The sequence below is a fragment of the Miscanthus floridulus genome, chromosome 1 (genome assembly GCF_019320115.1).
Source record: "Miscanthus floridulus cultivar M001 chromosome 1, ASM1932011v1, whole genome shotgun sequence".
NCBI classification, from domain to species: Eukaryota; Viridiplantae; Streptophyta; class Magnoliopsida; order Poales; family Poaceae; genus Miscanthus; species Miscanthus floridulus.
Genome location: NC_089580.1, coordinates 8496575 through 8517267, shown reverse-complemented (window position 1 = coordinate 8517267; position 20693 = coordinate 8496575). Strand labels below are relative to the sequence as shown.

Genomic DNA, 20693 nt, shown 5'->3' with positions numbered 1-20693 from the left:
GAGTTGCAGAAGGCCTTAGTTGATCATGCCATTGCCATCTGCCAGAGCACAAGAGTTTATGAGATCATGGAGTTCTAGCATGACTGGAACACAAAGGTAGTAGCTCAGTTCTATGCTACTCTGTTCGTTGAGGAGGATGAGAGGTGGATGCACTGGATGCTTGAGGGCCAGTGGTATAGTGTTGACTATGATGTTTTTGCTGCCCAGCTTGGCTTCTCAAAGGATGATCTCCAGAGGGATAGGATCCACACCGAGCAGGTGTTACCTCCTGAGCAGCTCACATATATGTATCCTCCTGGTGGTGAGAGAGGAGCAGTAGGGAAGGTTCTAGGTCTTCACCCTACCTACAGGTACCTAGATAGGATGTTCAGGAAGACTATTAACTACAAGGGTGGATACAAGGGCAACATCGCAGATTACTCTAGGAACCTGCTCCACAGGATGACACCTGATGCTCGGGCCTTAAGCGTGTTCGACTTCATATGGTCAGAGATCAGGAGTGTGGGAGAGAGGCCCCTCAAGGGCTATGGTTTTGCTCCTTATATCATACATATGATTGAGCAGGTGATAGGGCACATGTTCGAGTATGATAAGATTCACAAGGCCCTGAAGATTGTTGCAGATCTGCCTGAGATAGGGTTACCTCTAGCAGGACCAGGAGGAGGAGCAGCAGCACCAGAGGCAGATGCACCTGAGAGTGGTGCACCAGTAGGAGCTTCACCTCCACCATGTGCTCCTTCACATTCTACTTCACACCATGGCAGTCCTCCCTCGCCTATCCATAGGCTTTTCAGCTCCATATTTGGGATGTGCCGGGACATCCAGACCTGGCAGCAGAAGGAGAGGGAGGCTAGGAGGAAGGATACTCGGACTTTGAAGCAAATTGCTTCTAGGCTTGAGCTTGAGCCTCCTAGGTCTCTAGTATCAGATGAGACAGCTAGTGAGCCTGAGACTGAGGAGCAGCAGTAGGCCAGATATGATAGAGAGTATGTTGAGTTCATTCAGCAACAGCAACAGCAGGCACCAGGGCACCCTGACACTCTACCACTTTAGGCTCGTATGCATGTTCACTCTCAGCCACGTCCCAGTACTATAGATGACCTTGCTTCAGATTGGTGGAGTGACCTGACAGGTGGTGGTGGCTACTATGGGTCTGGTGGCTATGACCCGTCTGGTGCGGGTGGTTCTCGTCTAGCCGGTGTTACTCGCTCAGATGACGAGGATGATGATGAGTGATGCCAGAGATCAGATACAGCTTGCAGCCCCTTTTGTCCTTAGTTTGTCATTGTTAGACCTTTGTGGTGATAGATGACAAAGGGGGAGAGAGACTGATTAAAGCTTCAGGATAGTTTCATTCGCTTATCTTTGTACCTGAAGATATGTACTGCAGGCTATAGTTTTTATGTTTTTGAGCTTCATTGATGTATCTTGGATTTGAGATATGCAGGTTGTAGTTCATTTTTGGGCTTAATTGATGTATCTTGGATTTGAGATGGATTGTATCATGTGAGAGATGAGACTTACTTATGCTTTATCTATGTATCTCTTGAGACATGATCTTTATTTATATATTAGTGGCTTGTGGACTTGAGAAAAATGTGTAATGAGTGCTATGTGTGAATTACATGGGTTATATTTATTTTCATAAGGACTATGCATGCTAGAATTAAAATATTTGATGTGATGCCTTTCTATTTATTATTGTGTGATATATATTGTCATATGCATCACGGTTTCACTTTGTCACACACACATGCACCCCATGGATGTAATGATTTAGGGGAAGTCTCCTATATGTTTTAGTATGTGCAATTGATATTTGAGGTCATTTTGTGAATTCTAATCATAAGCACATATTAAGGGGGAGCCTCTCATAAATCATTGAACCCAAAAGTTGAAATATTTATATCCTTGTATAAGCTTTAATCAAGTTGTCATCAATCACCAAAAATGGGGAGATTGAAAGTGCATCTAGCCCTTTAGTGGGTTTTGGATGATTAAATGACAACATGATTAAAGGACTAACCCGTTTGCTAAGTGTGAACAGGTAATAGGTTATCTCACGGGTATTTAATGAAAGCCAAAATGATGTGTTGTTATATAAATAATCTAATTCAAGCACAAGACAACAATGCAAATAGAATTCATGTGAAGGCATATTTATTATGGGATTTCCATGTACTATGTGAAAGCAAGCTCGTGATTACTAGTTAATGAGACATGATGGATTGCATATGGAATGGTCTCATATTTGAAGCTTGCTAAATTGAAATGAAAATGATAATAATACATATGAATGGATGATTCAACACAAGATGTGACTTGATGGCTTGAGATGATGAAGATAGCAAGGAAAGGCTTCGAGGTACTAAGCAAGGGTGAAGGGCAAGCGACGGCTTGGCGGCCGAAGAACCTAGCTAGTGTGAAGAAGAAAGTACTTGCATTTAGTTGAGGTACTAATCAAGCTAAGATGGTCATATTGATGTGAAGGATCAAATCTATAATGAAGTATTTGATGGAAGTGACTTGATACATTTGGGATTATTCAAATTTGGTGAATGGAATCAAGTCACATGCTCAAGATGGCTATGCTCAAGTGAAAAGATCAATATCAACATGTTAGCACCCTTACTTGATGAAAATTGAAAGAGACGGCATCAATTCAAAATAGATCAACTCAAGTGGTATAAATTCATTTTTCTTTTTATCTTGAGTTTAATAGGTTTGCCGTACTATTAAGAGGGATGCATCATGTTGATAGATAATATTTCATAAGTGCTTAAGCCAACCCATGTGAGTTTTGAGTATTTGAGAGACAAAAGAGCTAACTGATTTCTTGTTGGTCTGGCAATACCGGACGTGTCCGGTATTTGTCTAGCAGCTGTAAAATTATTGTTCTCGGGTAGGTTCGTCGGGAGTTCCGACGTAAGTCGGGAGTCCCGGCAAGGGTCGGGAGTTCCGACGTCTCACACTTTAACTAACTTGGAGGGTTCACTGTCCTGGTCATACCGGACATGTCCAGTATTCATACCGGACGTGTCCGGTATGCATGACCAGAAGCCAATGGCTAGTTTTCAACTGCCTTGAGGGTCGGGAGTTCCGACGTGAGTCGGGAGTTCCGACTGTCGGGAGTTCTGACTGCCGAGAGTTCCGACGTGAGTCGGGAGTTCCGACACCTCACTAACTTCAACTCAGTTACATGGTTTTCAAAATTGCTAAAGGTCGGGAGTTCCGACGTGAGTCGGGAGTTCCGACGCCTCACAACTTCACTATAACTTAGTTACCGTTGAGGCAGTGTAAGTTATACTAGGCGTGTCCGGTATGACAACGGCTATAAAACAGCTAGTTTTTCAAGGGGGCTATAAATACCCCAAGCCTCCACCTTTAGAGGCTACTGATTCTGCTGACATACACACATGTTTTTGAGCCTTGACAACTCTCCTAAACCCTCTCTTAGTGAGTGTGTGATACAAATTGCAAAATCCATTTGTGGGTTAAGAGAGAATTTGAAAAAGAGAGCAAGCCACCACTTGAGCACTTATGCATATTGCCAATCTCGTGATTCGCATTTGTTACTCTTGGACTCTTCGGTCCTAGATGATTAGGCGTCGCCGGAGAGCACCCGAGAGATTGTGGTGTGCCACGAAAAGTTGTAACGGTCGATTCCGCCGTCTCGGAATCATTTAGTGGAAGGAGGAAAAGGAGTTGGAAAAGACTCTGGCTAGAGTGACCTTCATGGTATCCTCTAGGGCTGACCTTCGCTGGGTCGCCCGCAGCCCCCTCAACGGAGAGTAGGACTCGAACGAGTCCGAACTTCGGTAAAACAAATATCGTGTCTCTATTCGTATTTCATTTGATATTTGTGTTGCTCTAGCTCTTGTGCAGGTTCTCTGTATATATTGATATCTCTAGTAGGTACCTGCAGTTTGGTTTGAAGATAGAAATCGAAATGAGCAAGTTCGGGGCTGTTCTGCAGAAACCGTGCATACCGGACATGTCCGGTATTAGAGCTCTGTGCAGAAAATATTTATTTTCAGTTCTAACTTTGTGTTGCAGGGTTGTAGCTTCTAGATACATTCTTTATACCTTGTATACTCTGTGGCTAACTTGTGAGGGGTGGTACTACTCTTTATTTAGAGTTTTTATTTTGGAAACTCCTTTTACTAATCGTTTCCGCATTTAAAGGTGTTAATTTTTAGAAACGCCTATTCACCCCCTCTAGGCGGCATCCTAGGTCCTTTCACTAGTGTACAAACGGGGCGTGTGTTTCGAGGTACCCAGCTAGGATACATTGATTCGTGAATCGTTGTTTCTGTGAGACAGTACGACTTAGCTATGGTTTAGCACCGTAGTAAGAACTAGAACTTAAAAGGTGATAAAATAGTTCTGATTGCTTACCACCTGCTCGAAAGTAGCATATGTGCTTACATAGAATGGTTAGTTAATGAACTAATGATGACTGCTAATAAAATTGAATATAAGAACGCACGTTTAGTAATGCTTCCTGCAGATGTAATAAACCACAAGCTAGATAGCCTTTTATATACTTGGAGTCTTTTATCTTCCTCCTGTCGGGTAAGTCTTGCCAAGTACTCAGTGTTTTATTTCCCCTGTTGTAGGTGACCGATGGATGGTAGAAGGTTTTTGTGTGTGGAAACCTTCTGGTGGGCTCAGCGAGGATTTTCTTACGTTGCTGACGTAGAGTTTATTCAAATATTTTCACAAAATATTTTTGCAAAGGAAAAGACTTACAGCATGTTATCATTCCATTTATATAAATGTTCCTCACGTTAGCGCTTAAACTTGTCGTTATATATATTTCTGTTGAAAACTCTGATAACATTATTATTTTTCGCTGTTATAATCAATTGAGTTAATATTCTGCTACTGTAATTAAATGATGTAAAAATGGCTTAAAAATATTGTAAGTTTTATTCTCTCATTTATGATCCTGATGAAAAAACGTGAATTTTCGAGTTCTTTTGGGATGTGCTCGACGGAATATCACGATTTAGTACACTCTTTTGTGTACTTAGTGTCTAATGGAGGACAAGTATCCTTAAAAGGACATTAGATTAGACGATTCTCTCACATCAGCTTCACTAGTAAAGAGAGTGTTCGGCTGGTATTATTCTGACACTGTTCATGCTGGAATTTACTGTTTATATTAAAATATTGTGAGAGAAAAACACTATTCCGGCTAAAAAAAAACCGAACCAGTCAGGCGAATATCACCTTGTTTTTGAAGATTTTAGATTCACAGTCAGCTTTCTCGAATGAATAAAATGACTGTACTGCCTTTATTTCTCTTTTCTTTTATCCTTTTCCCAATCTCCTCACGGACCTCTTTCTTCCTGGCTGCTTTCCCGATTGGATGCCCGCTCGCCCCGCCGCACCCCGGAGGTCGCGCCCTGGCGGCCGCCACCCGTCTCCCTCCCCGACCACAGGACCTGCTCCTCCCCTTCGCCTTCCAGCCGTGCCGCTCGAGCCCCGGCGGCCGAGCCCGGCCACGCCCCGGCGGTGGCAGCGCTCGTAGCCCCTGGCACGGCAGCTCGCCCACCGGCCACGCGGTAGCTCGGGCCCAGCGGCGGCGGTATGCCTGTGCCCGCGCCCCGGGCCGGCGAAGGCGGCGGCGCTCGCCCCGCCCCGTGCCCCCGCAGCCGCGGCAGCTCGCGCCCCGACGCGGCAGCGGTGCTCCGGCCAGGCGGCGGTGCCCATGCCCTGGCCCGGCGACGGCGCCCGCACCAGCTCGACGGCGACGCCCGCGCCTTGGCTTGGTCCTCGCTCCGCGCGTGCCTGGTTCTCGTCGTGGGCAAATGAGAGAGATGAACGCTGGGCCTACTCATGGCAGGGGAAGATGAAATAAGCTACCTTTTTTTCGGCATCATCCCGCTCCTTTGCGAGAGGAGGAGAATTTTGAAAAAAAAATGTTTGAAAAAAAAATAAACAGGTCACAACAACTTATGAAACTGCTGTGAGCTGTGCCAAACAGACCCTACATTTCCATTATCATGTTTGTTACTCTTTCTAGCTTAAAATAGCCCCTTTAGAATGCTAGAACCTTTTCCTATTTTCTGTATATGTTTTTCATGAAAATTGATTTACGTGAAATTTCTATATAATTCTTATGAAATTTCTGTATTTCAAAAGGTTGTATAATAATGTACTCTATCCGTTCCAAATTATAAGATATTTTAACTTTTCTAGATATATTGCTTTCACTATGTATGTAGACATAGTGTATATCTAAGTGTGCAGCAAAAGTTATGAATTTAGAAAAGCCAAAACGTCTTATAATTTAGAACGGATTGGGTATATATATATGTCGATTTAGGATTTTTGCCGACAGTAAATTTTGATATAAATATATTACTAAATTCATCATCAAAAGGTAATATTCAATTACCCCTGTTTGAAATGTCATATTCGATTACCTTGTAAACCGTATAGATGCCCTAAACGAGATGTATTTTGAATATGAGAGTGCTAGTACTACCTGTCTTAAAAAGATGCAATTCTAGTGTTAGGTTAAACCCTCTTGAGTTTAATCAAATTATAAAAAGTATTCATATTTGTCATACTAAATAGGTATAATATGTATAATTAGATTGGTCATGAGATACCTATTTAAATCATATAAACTTAATTAAAATTAAAATAATTTGACTTAGACTAAATCTAGAATTGTATCCTTTCTGGTAAGGGGGGAAAGTGGCTTGCTATCGAAGTGACACTTATTTTCTTTGGAAGAAAATTCTTTGGATCTTGGAAGAAAAGTTTGTGATAGTTGAGATAAACATATTTTCACTCAGTTCAAGGACGATTCTTGCTACTTTTTATATATGGTTGCACAAATGAAATTTGACAGCCACTCTTACCTGACCCTTTTTAATTGTAGAGAAATTCCATCATGCTTAAAAAAACAGTCATTCATTCAACAAGATCTAATGGTTAAAAAATAGGAGAAACCTACTCAAAGACACTTAAATTGTGAGCCGATCTAAAATTAGTGGACTAGAAATAGTTTCAAAATTTATTTTAAAGGGTATAATTGTACCTTTATACCTCAAGGTTATTTGATTCAGCCCAACCCAAAAGAAGTCCACGATCCATAGTGGATTCTTGTGGGAGAAAAAAAACCCAGCACGAAGTGTTGATATCAAGCGCAGAATGCACGCGAATATCCGAGGAGTCAAGAGGAAGATTTACCAAGTGCTTATCTTTAGAGAGTTCAAGAATTTAGATACAAAATTGTTGGATGGTTGTTTTTTCTTAAGAAGTTTTAAGGAGCTATTTAAGATGCTATAAGCTTAGTTTTGTATGGCTTGGATCGGGGGATTATAAAAAAATCCCTAGAACACCAACTAGGTGCCCAAGGTTGGGTAGAGAGCTTGAAGATAAGGTTCCTCATCCTTGCTCTTCTTATTCCTCCTCTTCACCACAAGCTAGGGGCTGGAAGATCTATTAGCTCCACTATAGCAATGGAGAGGGTCCTTGGGTCCTATTGTAGCTCCTTGGTGAGTCCCTTGACCTTCTGTTCCTCTTCCTCTTCCCTTCTTCTTCATCCTTAAGTTTTCCTCTTTTATTGACTAGAGAGCGAAAAGGTGTGATAGGGAATGTCAAGGGAGAGACAGAGGTGTTGTGAGGCTCCTATTTGTGCTGACGTGTGGGGTAAGGCGTGAAGGAAGTGGACACCTTACATGTATTCTGGCGGACCATCCATCAATGCATGACTTTGTTTGACTGACTAACTCAGCTAACATAATAATATGGCACCTGTTGAACTGTTCGACGACCATAGCTAGACTATGCCATATCACTGAAGCATCAATTCAGCAACACATAAACATAACCTTTTGCAAATAAGGAGTTTAACATGCTAATTATCATTATGATCATGCTTAAAAATGAGATACATACTGGGTCGTTATAATTGACTAATATTTTTTGTTACAAAATATTTATAAATATGGTAAATATGACCTATAGAGAAACTTGCATTATATTGTTTTCAAATATGAACTTAACACACAAAAGTAATCTCCAATTCATATTCAGAGTGGCTGATTTAAGACAACCCAAAATATCATTTAGTTGTAACTGGAAGGAGTATTTACTAAACAAACGATATATTGTCTGCATTTACATATGTGGAGCTCAAGATGAATGATCTCTTTCAACTTTTATAAATTCCACCGGTCCTAGTTGATGAAGGGCCTACAAGAATCTCAACAAACTACAGGCCAACAAATTGCATTTTGTTTACTCTGATTCTTAGTGTTAGAACACTACTTTTAACAATTGCCAAGGTGTCCATTAACTCTAATTAATACAACCTTTTTTTTCTTGCAAAAGCGGAATGAAACCTTTTGCTAAAACAAACTATCAAGATAACCCTTGTCCGTTGAAAGGCTCAAACAAGAATCACTCCTAATCCTATAATATTTAGACAATGACACCCAGGGGCGGATCTACAGGGGGGCTGGGGGTGCTCCAGCCTCCCTACAGCTGGTGCATCAATGGAAATATGGGGAGGGTGAGGGAGAAGAAGAAGAGGAGGAAAGAAGAAAAATGGAGAGAGAGATTAAGAAGAAGAGAGCAGCCCCTTTAATCCTGTTCTGCATCCGCCGCTGATGACACCAAAATAAAATTTAGTGGTATGTAGTCAAAGTGCACCTCAACGGCTCAACCATTTTCTTCGTCTTCATTTGTACGTAAGGTTTTTTTTTTCCTCCAACGAGAATAGCGCGCTTCATTGATCTTAACCTACCACTACCTAACAAGAGGGCTATATAAACGAAAAGACAGCTTGCAAGTTGTAATGTAGGAGAGTGATCTCCACTAATGGTGTGTTCCATCAAATATGTTGGCGTACGGTACTTGCCACTTGGCTAATATTGCCCACCAAACTCACAAGAACAGGATCATGTTGAAAAGGCAGCTGATACTGTATGTCTGCAATTAAAAAAGGTTATGGTTGCTTCTCCACACTAATGCAGATTCTATTAGAGATCACTTTTTATTATTTTATCATTTTTATTGTGGATATGGCTTGGCATTTGGCGAGATGTATGGCCCATGTGGCCATGCAGTGGCGGCTTTTGAGCTTTTCTGTACTTGCTGTGGCAAGTGCTCAGTGCACAAGTATCAGATGTGTGGACTACTTGTGTTTTCACTTAATAAAATTAAGTTGCATATAAAATTTAAAGTACTTGTGGTTCCTAATGGTTTTATGACACGGCGAGTTTGTATTATATGGGGGAATTTTTTTAATGTGTTCTTATCCGACCCATGGGAAAGATGCAGCTTGGTGTCAATGGTTTCAGGTGACTCTTTTGTCACAATGTCCATGCAAATGGGTCAAGACTAAAAAAAGTGGCTCTTAGTGGAGATTTATATTAATTTCTCTTAATTTTAATGCTTGGTTACACATTTATTTGTCTGGTCGTCCCGTTTTTACCACAAGTTGGTACATCTTTGAAAGAAAGGAGAATGAATAATATTTTACATACAAACATACATACTTCGGAAAAGAGAAGACAAAACTCCCCCTGTCAGGATATCGAGAGTATAACTGTTTCAGTATTGCCACTATATTGGCCCTAATTAAATGCTTTCAAAACCGGAGAAATAGTTGTATCATGTTACTCCTATCTCAAAATGCAGGGGATATTTGAAATTTTGAATTCAAAAAGGTAAAAAATATTAATTGTGATGGTCAAATAGTCAAAATGTGTGTGGAACCATCCAAATTACTCCAATTAAACCGGATTACCATCCTCTAACATGTGCCTCATACAATTCCATGAATAATAACACGCATCTCACTTGTACAATTAAATAATCAATATAGTGATACATGAGAGAGAGAGAGAGAGAGAGCAAATTTTAAAGGTTTATTATGTCTCACATTGCAAGTCAAAAATTAGATCTATACAACTCTAAGGCTAAGGTTTCATGTCCCTATTTTTGAGACGTGGCGTCTTGCAAACTGGCACTAGTACCCAAACAAATTTCACAAACGGCAAGAAACGATTATTAGAGATGGGTGTTGCTTCCGCCTCCATTCTATGGTCATTGTTAATCACAAACTCCAGTGGCAGCTACATTGCCTGCCTCTGTAAATCAGAGGAAAAATAAAAAAATCACGAGCTCATATGCCAGCCCACCGCAGATCGCCAAGCCCGCCTGCGCCACCGCAACTACTGTCGAGCCACGTGCGCTGCTGCACCCGGTGCTGAGCCCCTACACCGCCACACCCGTCGTTGAGGCTCTGCGAGCCCCTACACCGCCACACCCGTTGTTGAGGCTACTGCACTGGCGCAGAGCCCCTACGCCGCCGCGTCACAGAACCTCAACCCACATGTCCACCATCGCCTCGTCCGGTCATGGGGCCGTAACCTGTGGGAGATCCGCTCGTGGAGCCCACGGGCGGTGCCAGAAAGAAGGTGGGAAGCCCACGCACGCAGTCGGGAGCGACATCGGAAGCCCCACTCGCGTCGCCGTCGTTGGAACTTGGGAGAGAGAAGTGAGATTGAGGGGGGTTTAAGTTGTGGGTGTGAGGGAGAGAAGTGAGCTGAGTTAGGGTTTTGCTCGTTTATATAGTACAAGATCCGAAATAGGCTGAGATGGACCATGAGTATTCATAAAGAGGTCTGCCTCTAAAAATAGTGACCTTTTCAGAGACGGGCCTCTTGTTAATTTATTTTAAGAGACGAACTTCTCCATAAATAGTCGGACTGCTTTTGAAAATCGTTGTGTATTTTAGGAGAAAGCCATATTTTTTTGACTGGCTTTGTAAATCAAATTGCACGTCTCTTAAAATCGTTTTTTAGTAGTATGGGATATGAAACAACCTCCCTTAATTCACAGTTTCATTTCACTGTTTTATAGGCTAGTTGCAACATTTAATTCTTACACGGTGTAATGATCAAATGTGACATATGAATAATATAGCCACTTGCAATACTATCAAAATTAAATACTAGTACAAAAATGCAATTAAAGTAGTTTAATTGACTTCAACATTCATATGATATAAAAATGATAGTCACATATATAAAATAAATTGCATATGGCACATGGTAAACATGAGAGGCGCGGTGCACAGCGTGCGAGCCGCGCAAGATCGGACAAAACACCTAGGTATGAAGTTGTAAGCTCTCAATAATGTAGGCTTGGTTGGAGTTTCATTCACTAGAAATATTACCAAGTGGATTTTATGGTGATGAAACTCAACTTCTCTCTCTCTCTCTCTCTCTTAATTTCCCTACCACCTCATCACTTTTGCCGAAGTGACGTTATAATTAATGAGTATGAAACCTCTATTGAGACTAATCTAAATTGAGACTCTTATCTGATCTAAATATGACATGTGAATTGTATGGCTATCAAACCTTATTTCACCTAGGTAAAGAATCCTACTACACGGATTAACACTCAACTAAGTAGCGGGGGCGCCATTGCTTGAGGGCATCAATAACCAGCCTGTTCGTTGGTTAGTTTCTGGGCTGATAAACCCGGCTGGTGCTGATTTGTTGTGAGAGGAAAACACTGTTGGCTGACTGATAAGTTCTCGCTGAAATCAACAAGCGAACAGGCTGAACATACGAGAATGTACATGCATGGGCACATGGCTGCCACTTAATGACAAACACTCTTGAGTAAGAGAATGTACTTCGTAGGTCTTACCCAAATAGTATATAACAAAGGAGAATGCTTTACATTTGCATAAACAAACATTTGAAAATATATAAATTTGAGCCAATGACTCATTCTATTGACATTAAGGTGAGAACATGAATTAAAACTAGCACATCATGATGTACAAGCTGAATCTTTCATGAGCCATCATCTTTGATAATTCTATATTGAGGCCAACAAGATAAGAGTGTGCTCATAAGCCATAACCAAGAATTCGAATTGAGGCTAACAAGATAAGAGCGAGCAAGTATTATTGTTTTCAAGAAATATAAGATTTTGCAACTCCAAACTAAGTGAGTGACGAACTAACAGCCTGTTCGGCAGCTCGTATCTGGCTTATAAGCCTTGGCTTATCAGCCAACGAACAGTATTTTTCTCTCACACCAAACCAGCCAGCAGTACTTTCAGTCATGGCTTATAAACCAATCTAGCCGAAACGAACAGGCTGTAAACGATGGAAGAAGAGGAGTGCCAGCGATAAGGATCAAAGTGAGTGACGGAATAAGAACGATGAAAGTGAGGGACCGAGGGAAGAAATTTTTGTACTTTCATATTATGTATGTATGTAAATAGATAAGGTTAGACCAACACAATTAAATTTAACAAAGCTAGCGTGACCGTTTAACAAGTTGTATCTTTAAATTATGAGATGTTTGTGACTTTTAGATACATTGTCTTTACTATGTATCTAAACAGTAAAATCAATGTCTATAGGACAGCCAAAATATCTTTATAATTGGAACGGAGAGAGCAACAGAGTTTAGCTAGATATAGGTTAAATCCCTCGTGTAACATGCTTCGTCATACAGCAACCGATGATATCAATGAACGGTTCACACGCATCAGCCAATCGTGGCGTCATGTAAACGTGTTGCCGCCGCCATGTAAAAAGGATCCAATAATCCAGCATACAAGGTACAGACACAGATAAACAAAACGAGAGCTCTTCCATGGTTCCTGGGGGGACAGGAGCAGTAACGGCGTAACGCCAACCTCGCCCCCGTCGAACTGCTAGTACATACTCCGTACATGGGGACGGCGACCGCGCGCGCCGCGTGTCGTAGTCCTCTCCCCTGCTGCCGCCCCTCCTTTCCGCGAGCGCGCGAGGGGAGCGTAGGGAAGCAAACAGTCGGCAGGTAGGGCGACCGATTTGGCAAGCGAGCTGCGTCCGGCCCGTCGTGTTCCTGGGAATCTTTACCCAGGTTAGTAGTGTACGGTGGTGACTACAGTGGGCATGGAAATATGGAATCAAGCGTACCACATGCTGCTGCCCTTAAACAAGCAAGGAGAGCCGCCATGGCGACTTCAGAAATAGAAAGAGGGCGGCGCGCAGGATCTTTTTTAAGGACGCTTAAAAAATACGACTCACAAGGACGCTTGTATCTTGCACTCAAGCAGTTCTAGCTAGTGGCGACCTCCATCTTTTTCTCTCTTTTTTTTTCTCAAGTTGGGAGGGGAGGGGAGGGGGGAGAGATGTGAGACGGGAGGGAGACTTTTCCAAGCTTAGCTTGGAGGACCTTCACTCTCTAGTCTGTAGCTGTGTGTGCCCACACTACCATTTGCATTTATTTATATATATTTATATAAATAAAACCTTCTCTCCCTCCCTCTCCTCGCTGTTGTCCTCTTGCGTCCATTATTAGGAGAGGCGGCCTCCTGGTCCCTGGCGCTGCTGGGCTTCCTCGTTCGCTTCGCTCGCTGCCTGCCTGCCTGCCTCCCCTCCTCTCCCCTCTCTCCGCTCATGTGCTGGTCCATCTCCTGCCTCCTCGGTTTGTCCTGAATCCTTGGACTGACCACGCATACACAACCTCAGCTCAGGTAAGGTACCGCCGCCGCGCGCTGCCTTTCCCCGTTGCAAAATCTTTTCGCCCTCTGCACCATCTGGGCTCACCGTCACTACGACGACCGATCTCGCTCGCCACTCGCCAGCGACAGCGAGCGACCCCTCCCTCCCTCTCTTCTTTCCATGCTGATCTCGGCGTGCTTCTTCTCTTCCTCCTCCTCCCCCAGAGCCGGGCCTCGTTGGAAACCGAACTGATTTCCCTTGGTACTTGCTGTTCCTATCCAATCATTCTATTTCCCGTTTTTTTTTCTTTCCTTATTCCTTCCTTGGTTTTGTTTTCTCCATCGACTCTATATTTTCTTGCCTCGCCACTCTCCTCTCTTTGGTTGGTTTGATTGATGGTGCATGTTTCTGTAGCGAGCTTACCTGGTGCCTGACTGATTCTCAGCTCTCCTTTTTGTTTATTTTATTTTTTTCATCCGAATCATGTTCTTCAGTTCTTGTTTCCTTGTGCCCTGTGAGATTCCGCTCTTGCGGATTCTCCAACTTGTGTTTTATGTCCCCGCCTACATTTTCTTGTCTGTTGCCGCCAACTCACCTAGCAAAGTAGCAATCATTTTAATAATAGCATTTCCACATCAAGCTCTCTAATTAATCTGCTGTTTAATTAACTATTCGCCCACTGCCCACAGGCTGTGGCTGGATTCTTTGGTGTTCCATCCGGCCAAGAATCCTGCAAGAGCTTTGGAGCCAGTCAAGCCTGCTGCCGTCGTCGTCGTCGTCTCGGGTGAGGCAGCCTTCAGCGTCAGTCTCCTTGACGAGGCAAGCAGAAGCAGGCCGCCGCCGCCGTCGCCGCCATGATGAGCTTCAAGGGCCACGAGGGGTTTGGTCAGGTGGCCGCCGCCGCCACCACAGGTGCCGGGAGCCAGGCGGTCTCCCATGGCGCTGCGCCTGCCTGGAGCAGCCCCACTTCCGTGGTGGGCGGGGCCCCAGCTGCTGTTCGGCGAGCCGGCGCCCCTGTCGACCGAGGAAGACGCGCCGGGACGCCCAGTTCCAGGTCGTGCCGGGGGCTCAGGGCACGCCGGATCCAGCTCCAGCGCCGCCCAAGAGAGGGACACCTGAGGTCCTCAAATTCTCTGTCTTCCAAGGTGACTTCTAGTTTATTTATTTATTTCTTTATCTTCTGCTGCTCCACTAACTAAAGAGAATTTCTTTCCCTTTTTTCTGAACACAAAAAATGATTGAATGCGAGAATTTGGCACGTTAATATTGGATCTGTGCATGCTAGTACTATATATTCTAACGAAACATCGTCACGTTCGCTTGACTTATAAGTCATATTTTTTCGGCCAACAAATAGTATTTTTTTCTTACGCTAAATCAACCGACAATACCTTCAGTCATGACTTATTAACCAAGCGACATATATATATATATATATATATATATATATATATATATATATATATATATATATATATATATATATATATATATATATATATATATATATATATATATATAAGCGAATGTCAAAAGGTTTAGTAATCATCAAATATCGCCTAAGTGCAAGACGATGTGGTGGTCGATCTGGAGAATAAGCTTCAGGAATTAATCTCTCTTTGTAGCCCTGCTGCTGTAGAACACTAGAACTTGATGGGTATTTTTCTTTCTATATATTTTTTTCCTCCAAGAACTGCAGGCGCCACTTTTTTTTAGGCAAGGACGGCAGAATAGCATGTTCCTTCCCTGTGTTGCTACCTGTATACACTACATAAGATATGTAGGTGAATTTTAATCTAAGATTTTTTTTTATAACTATTTAAGCTTGTATCGATGCAAGTAGCTGGCACGAAGTAGATGTACCTATTTGCATAAACAAAGACAATCTATATGGGGATGTCTGCCAGAGGGTGCAATTAGTTGGATTGTCCATTTGTCCGTCGTTTTGGGCCCATGCCATAGTACCAATTCTCCCCAGTGCTGCCTCCTCTACTTTTGATGCCGCTGCTGCCGACTGTTCTATTATTGGCGCCTCCATTATGATAGCTGCCGCTGTCACTCTCACTACTGCAACACTTTTCTTCTGATGAACAAGAAGAAACCCCACTCTATTTAGATGCAACGAAAATACACAGAAATATGAAGACTGCTGATGGCTGCAGGCTTAACTTAACTGTGGGCATTCTCTGAGAAATAACTTAAGAGTGAATAAACTAATCCCATGAATATGTCGAGGAACAGACAAAATCGGGTAAGCTGTGCTATGCATTGGAGTAGTTAGCGATTGGATTGAGTCCATCTGTGGGTAGATACTAGAATATGCTGCATAGTGCCTCTTGTGTTTGTGGGCTATGCTGCATGACACAATCATTAGGATGGTCTATTTTCATGAAACATAAAAGCATGCTCTACAGGTCTAGCAAAACATATGCATAAACTGCAAGAGATAATATGGGACATAGCACATACTTTATGGTTACTAGAGTCAACAACTATCCACCATGGAATGGCTATTTGCGTGTGTATTACTTAGTAATCATACAGTAGACTAGCGGGGTAGCTTGTGATGGAATTCATAAGTAAAATACATGTCTTTCCAACCATAGGAGTTCATTATATAATTTCTAGCTTGCCATCTACTAGCTCTTTAAACTAAAACTAGACACTAGGATGTGTTGGTATTTTATTAAGGCATAATATTTTTGTCTTTTTTATCGAATACTCTACCACGGAGCCTAGTTCTAAATCAGCTGTGATTTCTTGATCTACGTCATTTGGGATATATGTCATCTTTTAGTGATCGGGAAAAGTACACTGCATGAATGCCAAACTTTTAAGGTTGGGTGACTGGCCACCGGACTTAAAAAATAGGAGTCAAAAGAAAATGGTACTTCTTCAGCTTTTCAGAACTCGGATATACTCTTTGAAGTCTTCAAAATGCAACTCATGTGTTATCTATGATGGGAGTTGGTAATATTTCAATTTTGTTGTGGGTGGGATTTCCAAGCACTCATGAAGAATTTCTACTGTCTAGTATTTTGAAAATGGAAGACTTCTAATGGTTTTCTGATCCTGTGATGTCCAGGGAATTTGGAGTCGGGTGGTAAAGGAGAGAAAAAACCCAAAGAATTCTACCACGATTGCTCTGCAGTCACCATTCCCAGAATACAATGGTCGTTTCGAGATCGGTCTTGGTCAATCTATGGTAATATAAGTTTGTCCTTTTATACTTTCTATTTTGAAATTATTACAGTTCAAAATCATTTCTTTGAATTTCTTCAATGTTGATTTGCCAACTGATTTCTTTGCAAAAGGAGAAAAAATAACTGACCAAGTTTCTTTCCAGATGGCCCCTTCCAATTATTCTTGTGCTGACCAGTGCTATGGCATGCTTACGACTTATGGAATGAGATCGATGGTATGGTTTATTTGTTTTGAGAAAACAGTCTTCTATTTTGTTGCATTATAAGTATTTGCATGAACTTCGTAGTTCCTAGCAAGCTTTTGCACCAAAATTTTCTCGCATCAAATTGCTTAGATCACATGTATTCTGGCTAGAATCACTACTGAATTTGCAATAACATGATGTGTTCTGCTGACCAAACATGCAAAGACAAAGTTCGCCTACTTAATATGCTCTAACTCTTTTGTTCAGTGCTCTCATGCCTTAAGCATTAACCTGAATTGGCGAAAACATTTGACTAATTCAAGGAATTCAGAAATACTATATATTGTACTTTACCTTATATTATTATAGCTTCATTGAGTAAAAGAGCAAGTACAGATTATGAAGCATGATACTGACAGCATCGCTGAAATTTCTAATGATAATGTCAGATCTCTAATGGCCTTGTTTTTTTCCCGTGTAACATAGTCTGGTGGGAGAATGCTGTTGCCACTAAATGCGCCTGCTGATGCACCCATCTATGTGAACCCGAAGCAGTACGAAGGCATCCTCCGTCGTCGCCGTGCTCGCGCTAAGGCGGAGAGCGAGAACAGGCTCGCCAAAGGCAGAAAGGTGACACTCTTCTTGTAGCTGGGCGACCCCTTAACTTTCCCTACGTCCATGGCAGTTGGCAGCTGCCATCTCAAGCAGCATTTGCGATGCTCACATACTTTACTCCCACCATTTTGACCGGTTTCGCTGTGCTGTTCATGCTGTAGCCCTATCTCCATGAGTCGCGCCACCTCCATGCGATGCGTCGGGTGAGAGGCTCCTGCGGGCGCTTCCTCAACACGAAGAAAGAAGGAGGGCATGGCACGGACGTTGCTGCGAACGGGGGCAGCAAGATGGCAGCAGCGGCACCATCACGCCTCGCTATGCCCCCTAGCTCCGAGCCTCCACGGCCACCAGGGCTCAGCAACATTAGCAACCCGCGCTGCCACTCCCAGAGTAGCGTGTCCAGTTTGTCTGGCTCCGATGTGTCAAACATCTACGGAGGTTTGGAGCAGCCCCCTCGAGCGCCGCCCTTCTTCACCGCGCTGCCACCCATCATGGACGGCGACCATGGCGGCGCCACCCACATCTCTTCCTTCAAGTGGGCAGCCAGCGACGGCTGCTGCGAGCTCCTCAAGGCATGAACCGAGGAGGAGGGGATGGCTACTCAGACGAACGGTCTTCTCTCCCGATGGCTGGTTGTCTGTAGGCAAATCATTCTTGGCTGTTCTGCATTGAGGTGCAACCTCCACATCATCTACCTACCTACCTACCTACCTACCCACTCCCTGTCCCTGAAATTCCACAGTGCTTGGGTTACAGGGGTGTTGTGTGATGATGTGGCTCACCCATATGCCTTTGCTGTAACATAGTGTACCCAAACCACTGCTGCTTGGTACTTTCTCGCTATCATTGTCTCAGTATGGACTCTCCGTTGTCACAGTGTCTGAATAATCGAGGAGTCAGACTTCACGGTCTCTCCAGTTCTTGGAGATGTGTCTGGGTCTGGGTCTATTTGAAGCTTGCTTGGAGGTCTGAAACTTTGTGATGGTGAAGGTGCTGTGTTATTGTAGTATGAATATGTAAGTTTTGGACCAACATTCAGTTCTTGCAGTTGACGCATGGCTTGTATTTTAGGTAGCATCTGTCTGTGCTCTGGTGACAAGGTGTTCGTTCTGAATATTTGGGTCAATTCAAAATCTTCGGCTAAGTTACTACTGGGACACAGAAAGTTTAGTTTTTTTTCCTTTCGCAATATTTTCAATACACAGAAAGTTTAGTTTTTCCTTTTGCAATATTTTCAAATGTTTTTTTGAAACATACAATATTTTCAAATGTCGCAGTATCCGAAAGCACTGCAACTTAGTACTGCTCCAGCTCCACCAGTGTGGCAATATGAATCCTGTGCTGTTTTGGTCGGTGCATGTCTGAATTATATGAATTGTCAAACTTCAGTATTTGTAAGTTCGGGGTCGCTTATCTTTGCGTTGTCGTAAATGTTGTAGCTGATGCATGGCTTGCAAATTTGTAGTGATGGTGGCTGGTGATTGGCGTTCAGGTAGCATTCTATGTTTAGGTGACACCGTGTTGGTTCTGAAGATTTGTAGGGTTAGGCTTTTAGAGTTGTGAGTTCTTATCAAGTTTTGGTCACTATCTATCAAATACATCTCCGCTGCCTGAAAACACATAATGTTACGAATTCAAAAACATGAATTGAGATTTTATGACAATTGGAAAACACATCCTTGCAAGTTAGGGGTTTGAGTCAGATTACCCATGGTTGGTCAGCCAACATGAAACTTGTCTAGCCCCTACTCCCTCCATCCCTAAATAACTGTCACCTGTTGGTATGCGTGCCGCAAGTTTGACTCGATTTGTATAAAATAGTGCAACAATTGTATCTCCAAATAAATTTATTAAAAAAATTAGATTCAAATATCTTTCCAATGATACTAATTATTTAACATAAATATTAATATTTTTAATATATATTTAGTCAAAGTTGTTTCTCGGAAAAACAAAAACGAAAGATATTTAGGGACAAAAGGAGTAGGTGTTAAGTGGGACCAATATTTGACTGTAGTACTCCAGTTTTCTTGATTTATTTGCAACCGTAGCAATTCATTTAGTAATTTGCCTGATAGTAACTCGTAGTTCTCAATTTGTAGATGCAAAATTGCACTACCGTCCCTCAGTCCCTACCTCTTGTTAGTCAAGCTTATGTCTGCGTTGCCATGCTGAGCTTTTCATTCTTTTTTTTATTAAGAAAAGGCTATATCTCTAAAGATCTAATGACCGATTTCAATATTCTCCCCTCATAAGCAAATCATTTTGGTCAATCTGTATAGCTAGCATTGATTTGAAGTAATACCAATATACCATGTAGCTATTACAGTTGCAATGCTAGATATTCAGAAAAAAAAATCGTACATAAAGTTCCATCAGATGAATAGATGCTCTTTTTTGGGTACCAATTTTCTAATTGTTTTGCATTGGCTTGCTAGAACCACCAATGCCTTCTCTGCTAGGCAGTTGGCATCCCTGTTTCAAAGGAAGGTGTCGCCTAGACGTCCAGGCGTAGCCAGCTCGCCTTGGGAAAGTGGCGCCAGTTGAAACCATGGTTGGCATCCCCTTTTTTGTGTATAGCTAGCATTGATTTGAAGTAATACCAATATACCATGTAGCTCCCCTCACAAAGGAGGCCAACACAGGGTTTAACCAATGCAGTACGAGTACATGAATGACGAATTCCAAATCCAAGAAAATATAAAACATAGAATGCAAAGCATTCGATTAAAACATGGCAACAACCTGATCGTTGTAGACAGTTGCAATTGAAAGTTTCAACAACACAGCTAATCCAAACAAGCTTTGCCCTCGTGCTCAAATCTGATCATAGAACAGGTGAAGTTGCCAAAGGAAAACAGCTGAAATAAAAAAAATGGCCAGAACAACACCAAGAACGTTAGACAATTACAATTGAAAGTTTCAAAAACACAGCTAATCCAAACAGTATTTGCCCTCATGCTCACAAAACAGGTGAAGTTTTGCCATCACGATGACAGACAAGATGAACGGAATGTTCAGAAACACAGTTAATTCAAACAGTATTTGCCCTCATGCTCACAAAACAGGTGAAGTTTTGCCAGTCATGATGAACAGACAAGATGAAGGGAATGTATAACAATTGGATGTAGCGAGCTAGCGATTGGCAATTATCACTCATCGCTGGCCTCAGCCACTGGCCATCATTATCTAAGCAGAAGC

General features: G+C 42.4%; 1 pseudogene; it reads left to right on the top strand.

Moving 5' to 3' along the window:
- The first annotated feature begins 13191 nt into the window (after positions 1–13191).
- On the top strand, positions 13192–18726 carry LOC136538211 (nuclear transcription factor Y subunit A-10-like; annotated as a pseudogene).
- The last annotated feature ends 1967 nt before the right edge of the window (positions 18727–20693 follow it).